This window comes from Ahaetulla prasina, chromosome 5 (genome assembly GCF_028640845.1).
Source record: "Ahaetulla prasina isolate Xishuangbanna chromosome 5, ASM2864084v1, whole genome shotgun sequence".
NCBI classification, from domain to species: Eukaryota; Metazoa; Chordata; class Lepidosauria; order Squamata; family Colubridae; genus Ahaetulla; species Ahaetulla prasina.
The window spans coordinates 105,740,217-105,757,396 of record NC_080543.1 but is presented as its reverse complement, the minus strand read 5'-3'; the positions used below and the strand labels follow the sequence as shown (position 1 = coordinate 105,757,396).

The following is a 17,180-nucleotide window of genomic DNA, read 5'->3' as shown; positions in this document are numbered from 1 at the left end:
TATTTCTCAAAAAATAAGCTTTTATTTTATTTATTAAATTTATATGCCACCCATCTCACTATCATAAGTTACCCTGGGTGGCTGCAAGTTTACATTATTAGTAAGAGAAATGGGATGTTAACAATATTTATCTTAACACACCAGCTATGTTAATAGAAAGAGAAGTGGAAATAAAAACAAATTATGTAATACAAAATTTTTGTTGTTTTGTAAAAGTTGTAAATGGAATAGTTACAAACTTAGATTACATTTTATAGATGAGAAATAATAGGCAAACACAAATGGCTTACCTAACAGAAGATAGTAGAATTTTGTCAAGAGTAATATAAAATCAAGAGAAGAACTGAAGGCAGAGAATATGGTTATTGATGGTTTTTGTATTTAGAGTTATTAGAAAAAATTACAGTAGACAAAAAAATTAATTGTTTTGAACACTATAACATTGAAATTGAAATAGAATTGTGTACAAGTGATGAACATTAGAATTAGAATTCTTCATTGGCCAAGTGTGATTGGATATACAAAGAATTTGTTTCTGGTGCATAAGCTCTCAGTGTACACACAAGCAACAAATCATAAATCATGATTATAATAATAATTGGGAAAAATGTGTGCTGTTCCTTACACTTGTATAAATTATTTTCAATAGTTATGTCCATTAACAAATACAATACATATTCTGTCACTAGGAATATACATCTTAAGATTCAAGTTATTGTTATATCCTGATAAAGATATCACAGCTGAAATCCAAAAATTCATTTAACAGAATAACAAAGTTGGAAGGGATCTTGGAGGTCTTCTAGTCCAACCCCCTGCTCAAGCAAGAAACCTTACACCATTCCAGACAAATGGTTGTCCAATCTCTTCTTAAAAATCGCCAGTGATGGAGCACCCGTGACTTCTGGAGGAAAGTTAATTGTTCTCACTGTCACAAAACTTTTCCTTAATTCTAGGTTGGATCTCTCCTTGATATTTTCCCTCCTTGTTCTGCCTTCAGGAGTTTAGAGAATAGGTTGACCCCTCTTTGTGGTGCACCCTTAAGTATTGGAAGACTGCTATCATGTCACCCCTAGTCTTTTGCTTCATTAGACTAGACATTCCCAATTCCTGAAACCGTTGTTCATATCTGAACTACAGCCTACAGCCCCCTAATCATCTTTGTTGCTCTTCTCTGTATTTTTTCTAGAGTCCCAACCCTATTTAGATTATTATTTAGGAATTTAAGTTCAAATGAGTTCATAGAAGAGGCCAAAGTCAAACTGGGCATTTCCTGATTTATAGCAAACATAGTTGTGAACCCATGGATCAAATTTGTTCTTATTCCTTACATTGAAACAAATCAGTCATGTTTTTTGGTTTTCCCAAACAAATCTACAACGTTGTTAAAAATGATTCGCTTAAAACTGTGCAGTTGCTTGTCAAAACAGCAAGGAACCAGATGTCAAAATCTGATACAACCTTTCCTGTTCTACTTACTTGATACACAATCCTATAATAGAATTACTTTTAGCTATCTCTAATTATATATTTGTTTATGAGTTGAACTACCTCAAACAATGCAAGATAAATGTACACACACACACACACACACACAGAAACAGAATGTGGTTTGCATCATTTTACAATCCAGAGTAATTATAACAGTTGAATAAACAGCATTTTTCATAATCAAGACTGACACTGTTAAACATACTAGTCTTTTGTGTTTCAAATGGTGCCACAAGGAATTAATTTAAATAATAAATTAAGAGCTAAAGCAAACTATGAAAGATGCTGTATGTTAAGTCTTATAATCAGGAGGCAAGATCAATTGCACTGTGGGCCGATCATTTTTTAATCTTACGTATTCAAAAAGTATAATAGAGCATTTTGTTTAATTTTTGCTCAGAAGGATGTCATAGTTATCAGAAAGATTGCTAGTCTAAATATTGGGCAAACCTCAGGAATTAATGCTAAGAGAAATGGTGACAATCTCCCTGCTATTTTTTTGAATTTCTTGATTATTCCACTGTACATGTATCATCTGTTTCAACTAAATTCACTGTTGGCTTCAACTACAATAGAGAACCTTACCTCATTTCTAGTTAATAGATACGTTTGAATTGCAAGTCTAATTGACTTTCAGGCATGGATTGGAGAAAGTTGCTCCCCCCCACCCAGTATTTAATGCTAAGGAATCTCTTTTCATTGGCATATTCTCTCTCTCCCCAGAAAAATCACAATAGTCATGCTATCAAAATATGCTTCATTTTAGTGGCAAGATGTTAGGAAACTGTAGGAGCCTAAAATGTAAAACTGGAACTATTGAGCCACAGTTTACTGTCCCTAAATTAGTCCTTGATTAGCCTGTATTGAATGTTTGAGAAAAGAGTCTCCAAAATTGCCAAAAACATTTGCCTTCTTCAATCACAAGGGAATTGGCCCAATATTCTTATAAGAGGCTATCTATCTATATCGTTATTAGTGACGTGCAGGGGACAAACAATCCCTTTGGGAAATGGGAGACAATTTGGCAGGCATAATTTTCATTATTAAAAATTGCTGAGTGGCTACAGAAACCAGCATGAAAACCTGTGGATGGCTATGAGTTGGAATAATACCCTGGAGGCCTCAGTCTGTTAAGCCAAAAGAAATCAGATATTAATGAAGGAAATGCATTTTTCATTGTCAAAATGGGTGATGCTTATAACATGTCAAATCAAATATAAAATCAAAATAAAGCAGTTCTGAAAACAATTAGAGAAGGTAATATAACTCACTGAGTCTCTGGCTAAGAGATATATACAGGCTCATAGAGTAATTTATTTTCTCCCATGATTTTCCCAGTAGGAGAGCTGAGAGTTCAGTTGAAACACTGCCCAGCAATTAAACTGAACATTTCAGCTATAAATCTGGATTGAATATCCCATTCCTATTAAGTGAGATTTAGTTGAAGTAGCAGAGAAAAACCACTAAGTTTTAGCCTGCAGAATATTAATTTCACATCAGCAATATAATTAACTGCAGGAATAATGAGCAACGACTGTTGATTTGATTCAGACTGAGATTTGCAATTGCAAAATGCTATTGGACAGTATCATTTAAAAAATAATAAGCTACTTATAGGAGTTATAAATATTAATTCACTTGAAGCCCAACACTTCCCTTGAGAATCTCCTCCTTCTGAATTCCTAAACTCCCTGATTTGGTGGTTTTGGTTCCTTACCAGGTTGTGATGGCAGTGGGGTGAAAGCAAGACCTTTCTCTCATATTCTGAAATGGGAGAATGTCATGTGGGCAGCTAAACCACCTACCTTTCCATCCTTACCGAGGGGATATGAAATTTGATTAATTGAATAGTATAGTTTTATTTTATCACTAGCATTTCTAGGACAAGCTCATGGGGTTGATTTAAGAGTGCCAAAAACTGGCAGGAAAGCTTAGGCACCTCAGATGGGTATTTGGCCCTATCACTTTAAGCATGTATCCTCCTCCGATCAATCATATTTTCAACACAATTATTTCTTCTCTCCCCCTCTTTCTCTACCCTTCCCCTTCTACAGGTAGAATTCCATGTCTCCTCTTTACCTTTTATCTCTGCTTTCAGTTACTCAGCATTTTCTTCTGTTAAGACCTCCTCCTCCTCCTCCTCCTCCTCCTCTTCCTCCTCCTCCTCCTCCTCCTCCTGCTGCTGCTGCTGCTGCTGTGGTTTTTCCTCCCATTGCTCCCTTGTCTGCCATCCCCTCAGACTCCTCTCTTTCTTTTGCATGAAATTCCAATATAATCCAGCTGTAGGGAGCCTGCATTCTTTCCTCCTATTCTTTGTTTAGCTGTATGCCTTTAGGTAGGTTTGCATATATTTTATGACCAGAAAAAGGCACCCATTCCCCCCTGGATCCCTTTATTAGCATGTTCACACAAGCACATTTTTGGTATACTTTGAAATGTTGCTATGGCTATGTACCAAGGGCTAGTGTAAAATGTCGTATTTTTGAGTGGGCCTGTCTTCTTTATTTTTCCCAGCAAGGCATTTGGCCAACCTTCACCACATATCCCAGCAGCAGGTACAATGGAGGAAAGAGACATGTCTGAGAAAATTAATTTTCCAGATTTTTAGAACCAGGGTTGGCCCTCCTCTGGATTGTGCGTGAAATATGATGACAGATTGGAAAGAGGTTTTCCTGGTTAACAGTGACTGACTGAAACTGCTTATTAGTAGAAAGCACCCACCCTCATATACTCTGCTTTCAGTAATGTGGCTTCCAAGGAGCAATGGCGAACTGAAGATGGATGCACAAGACCTGATGACTACCTTACAAAGAACTTTTGTATGCTGAAGGAGGTAGATTTCAATTAAAATCATTACAGGTATTAAATGAAGAAGGGAGGAATTATACTTGGTTTCAATATGGGCAACTAAGTGCTAGATGGAAAGAAGATCAAAAAATTGGTATAATGCAAAGGGAGGAAAATTTAATAAAGCAAATTAGAAATCAGACCCAGGAGCATATAAAGAGATTGTATAATGTGTTGCTTGAAATAGATTCGGAAAAAGATTTGGTAAAGGACTGTATGATAAAATGGGCACAGAATATTCAGGAACCAATAATGTTGGAAACATGGGAGAAAATCTGGGTTAGAAATGTTAAGTTTACACAAGCACAGAATTTAAGGGAAAATTTTTATAAGATGTTTTATAGATGGCACTTAGATCCCAAAAAATTATCATGTATGTATCCTGATATCCAAGCAAAATGTTGGAGGTGTGATTGTGATGACGCTACATATTTTCATATTTGGTGGACTTGCAAGAAAATTAAGGCCTTTTGGATAAGAATTTGGTGGATTATTCAAAATGTACTGAAGAAGAAGATAAAGTTCCTGCCGCAATTTTTCCTTTTGGGAATTATAACGGATTGTACAGGGATTGAGACTAAATTGATTCTGAATTTAATAACAGCAGCAAGACTGTTGATTGGACAATACTGGAAGAAAGAAGAGGTACCTACAATAGAAGAATGGATATTGAAAGTCATTAATTTGGCTGAGATGGCTAAAATCTCAGCTTTTTTGAAAGACAATACGCAGGAAAGATATTTAATTGAATGGAAAAAATGGATTGATTATCTACAAAACAGATATCAGATTAAGAAATATCAGATTGCCTTTGAATAATTAGGAAGTATTATTTTATGTAATGGGGAGGGGGTTGGGAGATGAAAATATTTGGATGAGGTTAATTGGATTACAATACCTTGTGATTGACCCAGGAAGCGGGGGGGGGGGAAGGGGGTTTTCTGGGAGGGAGGGGAAAAAAAGGGGGGGAAATGTTTTTGTTTTTTAAAACTTTTTCAATAATAATAAAAAAAGGACCTGATGACTACGACAGAAAGAGGAACCACTGATTGGGTCCTTGAAATGCCTCTCTGGAGCAAGAAGAGGACCCAAGATCACTCACAAGGGTTCCATACAATAGCTCCTCATGAGGAGACTACAAGGCAGGGTTCTCCAATGGTTTTTAAAATTCTGAGAGCTGTGGGGAGGGAAGTCATCTTGCCTAAGATACAATTCAATGTTTTCAAAGAAGACTAGATTTTTTAACCACTGAAGGAAATTCATTGTTAATGGATTTTTGAATATTAAGAACTTTCAGAAAGGCAAGATTTATTACAGTGTCCTTCCTTGATTAAATAAACTTCATGCAAGTTTAAGGACTTTTAAAAAATATCTTAGAACAAACAGCAAAAAGTATTTTGCAATTTATTGCAAAGCAAGGAGTTCAGGCTGCTTGAATAGTTCTTGTTTAAGCATATCTAAGCACAGCAATGTATGGTACTGAGCATAGGAGCTTGCTATCTCACTTTTTAAAAACTTTATTGAAGTGTTGAACTTTGATCCCTGCACGCTGTGCACAAAGATCTCTTTCTCTGTCTTCCTGGATGATTATTGTGTTATCTTGCCTTTGATAGTGCCAATTGTCAGCGATGAAGAAACTGGAGTAATCGCTTCCCAAAAGCTGATAGCCAAAATTTCCTGACATGTATGATTAGTGCTGGAGAACCATAGAAAACCACGTCTATTTCTTTCTTGGGCTTTCCATTCACAGGTCTTTGATACCTTAATACTTGTACACCAATCGCTACCTTTGGTGAAGCTATCATTGAACATACAAGCTAAGTTTTCAGTGTAAAAATTCAACTAAGGAGCTGTGTGTATATATATATAGCTCTCATTCTTGCTAAGAGTCTCTGGCTTTCCTTTACAGATCATCTTCAATGGATCCAGGTGTCAGATACAAATATTTTCCCAGTTTCAACCAACAAGACTACTGAGGTATGTGTGTAATTTGTTGTGCAAATCTTAGGAAATTTGCTGTTTCCCAACTTAGGAAAGAATGTACAGCCTTTTAAATTTAATGGAAGATATTTGAAAGCAAAATGTATTTTTGGAGACATGTTTTAACACAGGGGTGTCAAACTCAAGCCCCGCGGGCCAGATCCAGCTCATGGGACCCACCTGGAAATAGCAAACGACTGGCCTGTGGTGCCTCTGCTAGTGAAAATTGGGGCATGGAAGAACTGCAGGTGTCCCTTGTATGGCCCCTTTTTGGCCTGGATGGCCTCCTGTAGCACTCTGCCGGCCAAAATGGGCCATGCGGGGGCTGGCCCCAGACCCCCTTGTCCCATTTTGGCCAGCAAGGTGCTGCAGGAGGGCGTTCGTCTCATCTTCTCTCCCCCCTCCGGCTCATGGAGGACAACTACAATGCTGAGCTGGTCCTCCAAGAAATCTAGTTTGACACCCCTGTTCTAACATGTTCTAAATAACATGGCATGCTCTGGGAAATATTAAAACTGATTTAGGAGTTCTTTTGTGAGAAAGAGAATCTTCTACTGATGTTAAATGATATAATAGAGAATGTTTTGAAGCACACCAAAGAAAAGGATAATTTAATTAGATATGCTTCTTCTAGGGTCATATATTTGGAAGCAGTAAAATGTTTGCTGCGGAAATAGATTAATTACAATAAATAAAAGCTATCATAATGAAGGTTTCTATGGGTCATTACTTCCATGGCTGAAATATGTTTCTATGTGCAGGATTTAAACATTGTAGATAGTCAGAATAAACTCTGGGGAGCTGAATTAATGAAACTAATTGGATACATAGCAGCTTGCAGATACGCTAGTGTAATACCCCAAAACCCCCCACCATTTAAATTAATAGAAGAAAATTAAAAGAGAAAAGATATAAAATTATATAATTTAGCAAATCATGTGAATCTTGATTCTTTTCATACTAATTTTTTTTTTTTAGAATTTGCAGTGTGATCTACAGTAATTAGTATTTTGAATTCATTAGAACCCTTCATGTACTTTGAATTCATATTTGTATTTTGAATTCATTAGAACCCTTCATGTACAATTTTTGGCTGATACCATTTGAGATCATCGAAAGAATGTAACTATATTTAGATTTAGATGGAAAGAAAAAAGTAATTTTGGACTGCAACATTTAAAACTGAAGGAACGATAGCTGGGCAGGAAATTGGTCAGTTAATAGTTGGAAGGAGAAAGACTGCCGCAGAGAATAAAACAAAAAGTTATACTTTTAATTTGCTTCTTAAAATAATAGCATGTATTGGTTCTTAAAGAAACATCTTGAAACTTCAAATGATGCATTTGGAAAATTCTTCATCTAGTCATTTGAAAACATATTTAAATTTATAAAGATATTCTTCCTTACACATAGACAAGCAATACAGAATTACCATTCAGCCAATACTCATTCCAGTGTGACTCCTTCAACTCCACCTTAGTGTAGAAGGCAATACAGGTTTTTCAAGCCACTTGGACCATGCATTCTCTTTTTTCTGTCTTAAGAAAAGGCACAACAATAGGTGGAGAGAATTCCTTGGATTAATTAATCCTTTCCTCTTCTATTGCCTTTCTTTTTTCTATTATTTTCTTCGTCTCTCAACTAAATTAATTTTCGAGTGGTACATCAAAAGTTTTTATAGTCCAATGGAGGTTAATAGAGTAGATGTAGCATTGGTTGGGGGCTTCAGGAAGGAATTTTTAAGGATGGAATTCACTTACAATTATTCATGGTTAGGAACTGTTTAACTGTTATGATATTCAATAATAAATATATAGATTTGAAGAACTATCATTAAAGTGCCTAATATTAAACTTGTTTTCACTCATCTAATTTCTTCCAGGATTAGCTGTTCCAACTTGTCTCCCCCCACCCAAACCAACCAGTATAACCCATGTGTATCTGAATATTATTTATTCTAAGCAATTCTTCTTCAAGTACATAGTTCACTATGGTGATTGATCGATGTAAAACAGACAGATAGATCAATAAATTATAAATAAATATGCATGCATATTACCAAAACTCTATAGCTTTTATTAACATTTCATGTTTGTTGTTTTATTACAGATAATCTGATTTAACTGATTTTGGCAGGCTCTATAGCAGCGTGTGGTGCTACAGGCTAAAAAACAAACAAACCCTATTACTACGCATGCCCTTAGGTCATAAAAGGGAGTTAGTTAGAGTCCCAAAGCAAACTTTTTTTATTGTTTTACTTAGCGCAAACTGATCCCTAGATTTGTTGCTTCTATGTAATCTGAATAGATTATGATGTACAATTTGACTGCTAGCTAGCTAATGAGACACAGTAAGTGTAATACAATAAGTACAACAGAACTGATAATGTTGATTACATCAATACTAATCATAAACCTGACATGTGTCAAAAGCGGTATTTAACTGCACTGTTTTATACATTCTTACTTTTTATCTCAACTTTGATCAAATTCCCCTGATGTATTGTATAAAGAAACACTATAAATTAGACAAATAGTTAAAACAGTCCAGCTAAGTCATAAAATAAATAGTACAAGAGCAGTCCTGTGGACATCAGTATGATGTCCAAATTATGTATGCACCAGTGCTGCTATGGCCATAGGCTATTGATGACTTCCCAATGTTTTTGACCTAACTTCCATCAATCCTAGGTAGCACCAATGGAAAAAATATTATGAGTTGCAATCTAAAACCCTGGAGTCACCAGCTTGTACGCTTCTGCATGAATGAATCTAGGCTCCTCAAGGAATAAAAATGAAATGAAATATTTATACCTTTCTAGTAGACATTTGGAGGAAGTAAAAATGTTGGTCAAAATGTCTCCAAATAACATTTTTTCCTTCTATATAATTCAAATCACGAAAGACCAAGTTATTCTCTTAATTGTTGCTCTAATATGATTATAAAATGCTGCTGGAGAATGAAAATAATGCCTAATGAGTTATTTTCATTGAGGACTTACAATCTATTTGTTAACACAGGGCCTCCCAACCTTTTGGGCGCCAGGGACTGGTTCTGTGGAGGGTAGTTTTACCATGGGTTGGGGATTATGCATGGTTTCACTTACTGCTTGGATCCTGGACGTGTGCGAATGGGGCTTTTCTCATTTGCCCGGCCTGGTTCCTGGCAGGCTGCAGACCAGTGCCAGTCAACAGGCTGGGGGTTGGGGGTTGGGAACCCCTGTATTAACATATTTAGATATGTGACTATGGGTCAGATCCACATTTAAGGCTACTGAAATGAACCAACTTCAGTTTGCCACAGCAAGATTAAATCATATTATTTCAATGAGTCAAAGTAAAGTTAAATCCAGATTCCATATGCTTAACTGTGCTAGTGAATTTTAATTCCCTTTGAAAATAGCAAAAATATGACAATCCATCACATTTGCTAGAGCAACGGCACATATATCATTGCTGTGTTGTTTAGACTGCATTATAGCATTATTTCTTGGGATGTCACTCCTTTAGCTATGACATTTGAAAAACATCGATCTCCAATAGTCTTCCCAAGTTTAAGATACATTATCATGTTATATTACTCCATTATGATAATGACAAATCCTTTACAAAAGAGAAATGCTGATTATTTTTGACATTAGTATAACAGAAGAAAATAGCTTGGATTTCACAACACCCATCAATTCTCTTTTTAAAAAAAAATGGGGGCAAAATGTTATTGGAGGCTGAGGGAGATTGTTATGTATTTATGTATATTGATTGAGTCATTGCTAGGAACTTGTGTGAAATGGCAGTTTGTTCTTGTTTAGCAAAACTGAAGTTCATCAGATTATCATATGAAAGAATAGTTGCTCCTGAAAACCTAGATTAAAAATAGCCCCATTTACCTTTAGAAGTTGGAAATCCTGAGCTCTCAGGCCATCTTCTTATGAGCTGATAGTGGAAAAGCTTATTAAACTTTTTAAAAAGCATTTCAAATCTCAGAAAATGGACAATTGAATCCAACATTCAAGTTATTATTTGAAATAGAAACATCATGTCTTGTTAAACATGCACCTAGATGAAAGTATTCATTATCCCCCAAATAAAAAACTCCGATTTATAATGGTGACCCTTCCATCTTCTCCAAACTATAGGCTTCTGTTTATGTACAATGTTGTTGTTGTTGTTTTTAGTTGCGAAGCCATGTCCAACCCATCGCGACCCCATGGACAACGTTCCTCCAGGCCTTCCTGTCCTCTACCATCCTCTGGAGGCCATTTAAACTCATGCCTACTGCTTCAGTGACTCCATCCAGCCATCTCATTCTCTGCCGTCCCCTTCTTCTTTTGCCCTCAATCTTTCCCAGCATTAGGCTCTTCTCCAGTGAGTCCTTCCTTCTCATTAGGTGGCCAAAGTTTATGTACAATAGGAAATGATAACTGGATAGATTAAGTAAAGGCATTTGGTCGACAGAACTCAGCATATATTCTTAGTCCATTTGATTGTTTTCATTACTGTACACTTTCTGCTAAGACTACAGCCATTCATTCCCTTCAATGACTGTCAAATGATATACAGATGATAAAGAGAGAAAGAGAAAGTGAAGCAACCGTATAAGAGGAGTAAAGTACAGATACCCACTGCCTTGCAAAATCTGCTGGGTTTACAAAGCTTGTATGGACATACTAGGCTAAACAATATCTAGGTAGAAAGGATTGACATTTGTGGACAGACGTTATGTCATTATAAATGGTGTCAGTCCTTTAAAATTATGAGATTTTTAGTCCTTCATTTAAGCTACTGATGATTAAAATATTCGTCCTTATGTTTGCAATTTCTTTTTAAGATACATAGGATCCTTTCTTTTTTCTTACTTTTATCCTATACAAATTTTTCTGTTGACTAAAAATATACAAGATGAAGGCAGGAACTGTTTATATGCATATGCAAAAGAGTGGAGCTAATGTACTCATCATAACTTAAAAACAGCTTGTTTTCCAATGTATGGAAATAAGTTCTGTAAAGCATCCTGCATTAATACATGATTTTCCCCCAGAAGCTAGTATTGTGTGTTTTTCATCTGCTCAGTGTAGCATTAAATAAATATATCTCTGCTGGATAGAGTTATACAAGCAGAATTTTGGAAATAACTGTTCTTACAGTTGTGTATGCATACACATATATATGTACAGGACGTATATGTTTTTGAGAAAGACAGAAATAAAGAAAGAGAGGGGGGAGAGAGAGGGAGGGAGGGAGGGAGAGGGACAGAGAGAAGGAGAGAAAAAAAGAGAGAGGAACTCAGATGCCCCAGCATTGCTGTTGTAGGCCCAATTTTTCTTTCCCAAAATGCTGGATATTCAGAAATGGATATACTGGCAGTCTTCATTTAGCAATTGCCTTGTTTAGTGACCATTTGCAATTACAATAGTGATTAAAAAAAGGAATTTTTCAATCACCTTTACAGGAAACTGAAGTACTCTCATACATCATCTTCTGCAATAACACAAACTCAATTTATGGACTACAAATAAAAGAACCATTTTCCAACAGTGACCACAGTATGATAGACTTTTGCCTCAATATACGCCCTTACAAAAATCATTATAATAATAGTAATCAAATCTACAATTTCAAAAAAGCCAACTATAACTTTATAAACACCTACCTCTCATTTCTTGATTGGCAAAATCTATTCTCAACCTGTATCACTGCTGAAGACCACTACAAAGTTTTCCTACTCAAAGTCAATAGAGTAATTAAACTCTAAATACCACTAACCACCACCAAAATCAGAAAAAACAAATTACCCATATCAATAAAAAAGATCCAATCCCCCCCAAAAAAAATCCCTTTGGAGAAAAAACAAAAAGGGGCATGTGGCAAATTTCAAAAACTGCTACAGAGATATATGCAACCAAATAAAAATTGAATGCACAAATTACCACACCAAGCAAGAAGAAGCCCTTCTGTGCTCAAATTCCAATCGTGCTTTTTATAATTTTGTGAATAACAAACTTAATGTATCTAGATCCATCCCACCACTAAAAAAATCTAACGGCAAAGAAAATAACGACAAAACAGTTAAAGCAAACCTCTTTAACACATTCTTCGGCTCAGTCTTTGTCAACAGCAATGGCTCAAACCCGAAATTTCCCAACCACACCAACAACGACCTAACTCATATAGATTTCACTGAAGAAAATGTTGAAAAAGCTCTTCACAATTTAAAACCATCCTTATCTATAGGACCTGATGGACTATGTGCATACTTCTTAAAAAAGCTTTCCACTTATATAGCAGAACCACTAAGCATAATCTTTGAAAAATCCTTCACGACCAGTTCCCTTCCCAAACTTTGGTCACTAGCCACGGTCATCCCTGTCTTCAAAAAAGGAGACCCCAGCCTAGTTGAAAATTACAGACCTATCTCTCTATGCTGCATTACCTGTAAAGTTATAGAATTATCAACCAATACATTACCCTCCACCTAGAAACAAACAACCTACTCTCTAATAAACAATTTGGTGTCAGAAAAAAATTATCATGTAACTTAAAACTTCTTCACTGCAAAAATATATGGACTACTAATCTTGATCAAGGCAAAACAATAGATGCAATTTACATAGACTTCTGTTTTGACTCAGTGGTACACGACAAACTTCTCCTCAAACTAAAATCCTACAGCATCTACGGATCCCTCCAGAATTGGATAACAGCGTTTCTGTCAAACAGACAACAAGTGGTCAAAATTGGTAGTGCCCTATCAAATCCTGTTCCTGTCAATAGTGGTGTTCCCTGCGGCAGTGTTCTTGGACCAACACTCTTCATATTATACATTAATGATCTCTGTGACCATATTAAAAGTAATTGTGTTCTCTTTGCTGATGATGTCAAACTATTTAACACTACTAACAATACAGCTACCCTTCAAAAAGACCTTGACTTTGTGTCAGAATGGTCTAAAACCTGGCAACTCCAAATCTCAACCAGCAAATGCTCTGTCTTACACATTGGAAAAAAAGAATCCAAACACTAAATACAAACTCGACGGACATTATCTTACAGATGACCCCCTGTCAAAGACCTTGGAGTCTTCATATCCAATGACCTAAGTGCCAAATCCCATTGCAACTACATCACAAAAAAGGCATTAAGAGTTGTAAACCTAATCTTACGTAGCTTCTTATCCAGAAACACTATACTACTAACCAGAGCTTACAAAACATTTGCTAGACCAATTCTTGAATACAGCTCACCTGTCTGGAACCCATACCCCATTTCAGACATCAATACAATTGAAAGTGTCCGGAAATATTTTACAAGAAGAGTTCTCCATTCCTCTGAATACAACAAAATACCTTATGCCACCAGACTTGAAATCCTGGATTTAGAAAACTTAGAACTCTGCCGCCTCCGACAGGACCTGTGTTTAACTCATAGAATCATCTATTGCAATGGCCTTCCTGTTGAAGACTACTTCAGCTTCAATCACAACAATACAAGAGCAAACAATAGATTTAAACTTAATGTTAACTGCTCCAATCTTGATTGCAGAAAATATGACTTCCGTAACAGAGTTGTTAATGCTTGGGATACGCTACCTGACTCTGTGGTCTCTTCTCAAAGTCCCCAAAGCTTCAACCAAAAACTGTCTACTATTGACCTCACCCCTTTCCTAAGAGGTCTATAAGGGGCCTGCATAAGAGCACAAACATGCCTGCCGTTCCTGTCCTACTGTTGCTTCATGCTTATGTTTATGTATGGTGTTATGACAAATAAATAAAAATAAAATTAAAATAAATAAATAAATAAAACATAGTTGCAGTTTCATTTAGGAACTACCTTGTTTAACAATGAAGTTGCTGGTCCCAATTTTGGTGACTAAATGCAGGCTACTTGTATTGATGTAGCATCTCACATCTTCTGAGCAGTAAATTTCATTGGATAAATGTAGTGTGGCACTATACCCTGAGACAGTACACATCGTGCTTCCTCCACATTTGCAATTTTGACTAAAACCTGAAGGCGTTTCATCCTTGCATAGCTGATGCATTAGAGTTGAATTCCACTATTCTGTTTCAGCAAGTTCAGAACTGACAAGGTAATGGTACTGCTTTGACTCCAGGCAAAACTTTTTTCATTAGTAAAATCTTTACACTTAACTGGGAAAAAAACCCCTGTCTCTTATGTAAGTCAGGCTGTGAAATGTCGATCAACACTTTGCAATTATAAATGGATCAAATTCCTTCCTCTGCCTGATTCTCAAGGCACAATGAGCTCTGGAACAGAACTCCATTGCTCACAGGGCTGATAGCAGAGATATTTGCTATGCAGGGAAGAAAAATGGTAATGACATATAACTCATGTGGGTTTTTAACTTTTTCACCAGACCATTTGAATGGAAAATGTTGGTATTTGAATTAAAATTCTGAGATCACAGTTATACTGCGTAGAACACTAAAAGATGAACAGCCAATCAATGTTTTTTTTACTAGTCTGCTATAGGAAAAGAGGTTTCAGAGACTTTTATTCTAATATCAAAAAGTAATCTAGTTCCGGATTTCATCTGAATTTTCAGCCATAAACATTTGCACTATGATATTTATATTCAAAATTCATCTCAGTGGGATATTCCAAAACTATACAGCTTATCATTTTGTACTGCTTTACTGCCTTAAAATAGGTATTTCAAGTTACTAAAGATTCTGTTCTGCAATGCCCTTAAAATAAGCTCATGAAAAACTAAAGGATTGTCATCAGGTTCTTATAAACCAAAAGTGGAAGGATAACAACCATGTTTTCCTGAATTAAACAACAAAAAAAGTATCAGATTGGACCCTTACTTCCTCCTCTGTATTCTTCAATTATCAACATCTATTTCTAAAAAATGTAGGGCCTCCAGTTCATTTATAGAGATGTATCCACTTCTAGATAAGGATGAATGTACCGTGTTTCCCCAAAAATAAGACCCTGTCTTATTTTTTTTTGAACCCTGAAATAAGCGCTTGGCCTTACTGCCATGTGCTTAAAAGCCCAATTGGGCTTATTATCAGGGGATGTCTTATTTTGGGGGAAACAGGTTATGTAAGGAATACTAGCAATGGTAGGAACTTGCTCTAAGCAATTTCCTGCTGAGTTTCCTAATTTACCAATTAAGGAACTTTTAATAACTAAGAACACAGCTGAAGACTCAACCTGAGAAGCTGCCTAGGTAGTATAAAAAACCTATTTCATTAGAGGATATGTTACATACCCTCTATCTACTTTCTGTAGATAAAGACAATAACAAGTATAATAAGAATTATTGCTAGAGAATGTACATTCATGTATGGATACAAAAACAATAATATTGTACATTGAAGAAATATTAAACACCCTAGATCAGCCTTCTTAAAATTGCAATTACCATAGATGACCATTAATTTGGGGTGCTGAAATTCCAATACATTTAAAAAGTAATGGTTTTTCACCTTGTGACCCACACTCTATATATTCCTCAGTTGTCTGTTCTTGCATCAATATTGAAAGCAGGAAGTTATTTTATTTCAGTTATACAGACCTTGGGGGGGGGGGGAATCATTTTTTTTTACCATAAATTTTCAAGATTTATGGTGCTACTGTGAATGATTGCATGAATTGATGAAGGATGATGGATTCACTTCCTCACCAGGAAATTTCATTGATAAAAGGCTCTGGAAAGGAAATACAAAGAATGGCAATGCTAACAATTCATACTAATATTAAATATGACACTCCCAAAAGCAAACTACAAATAGGGAATTAGGATTATTTGCAGTAGAAAATTGGGTCAGTTAGAATGTATGTTAATATTCTAACAGAATATGAATATCTGGAGGTCTCATACAGTATTCAAAATAGAATAGAATAGAACAGAACAGAACAGAACAGAACAGAACAGAACAGAATAGAATTAGAATAGAATAGAATAGAATTCTTTATTGGCCAAGTGTGATTGGACACACAAGGAATTTGTCTTTGGTGCATATGCTCTCAGTGTACATAAAAAGATAAGATACAGCACTTAATGATAGTCATAGGGTACAAATAAGCAATCAAATCATACTAGAAAACAATATCAATATAAATTGAAAGGATACAAGCAACAAAGTTGCTTGTCATAAGTGGGAGGAGATGGGTGATAGGAACGATGAGAAGATTAATAATAATAGTAATGCAGACTTAGTGAATAGTTTGACAGTGTTGAGGAATTATTTGTTTAGCAGAGTGATGGTGTTCGGTAAAAAAAAATGTTCTTGTGTCTAGTTGTTCTGGCGTGCAGTGCTCTATAGCGTCGTTTTGAGGGTAGGAGTTGAAACAGTTTATGTCCAGGATGCGAAGGGTCTGTAAATATTTTCACAGCCCTCTTTTTGACTCTTGCAATATACAGGTCCTCAATGGAAGGCAGGTTGGTAGTAATTGTTTTTTTCTGCAGTTCTAATTATCCTCTGAAGTCTGTGTCTGTCTTGTTGGGTTGCAGAACCAAACCAAATCAGTGTGCTTATCCTTCCTACTTTCTTTCTCCCTCTAGCTTCCACATATTCAGCTGGTAGAGACTCTGGGGGAGAGTTTGTATGGATGTAAGTTAATTCATGTGAACTGAAAATCTTTTTTTAAGGGTCTCTCTGAAACAGAGAGCTAGACGTGAGTTTAAGCAAAAGAGAACATGCCTATCCTTCAGATCTCCAGCTGAAAGCATGGAGGCCGAGAAAAGAAAAGAAGGGGCTTTGTGTGTGGTCTTATTCTTTATTTGGTTTTAAGTCTTCTTTGCGTTTAGCTGAATGCATGAACAGGTCTAGTGTACATTTTCATTTCAGAAACACTACATAATTCAGAGACGCCTGTTGTAGTAGGAACTGA

At 36.0% G+C, this 17,180-nt stretch overlaps 1 long non-coding RNA gene across 1 annotated transcript; it reads left to right on the top strand.

Annotated features, from left to right (window-relative positions):
- The first annotated feature begins 685 nt into the window (after positions 1-685).
- Positions 686-14,018, top strand: LOC131200041 (uncharacterized). Its single transcript, XR_009155484.1, has 3 exons — positions 686-4,324; positions 6,248-6,315; positions 11,767-14,018. It is a non-coding gene; the product is annotated as an uncharacterized LOC131200041 (long non-coding RNA).
- Positions 14,019-17,180: the final 3,162 nt, after the last annotated feature.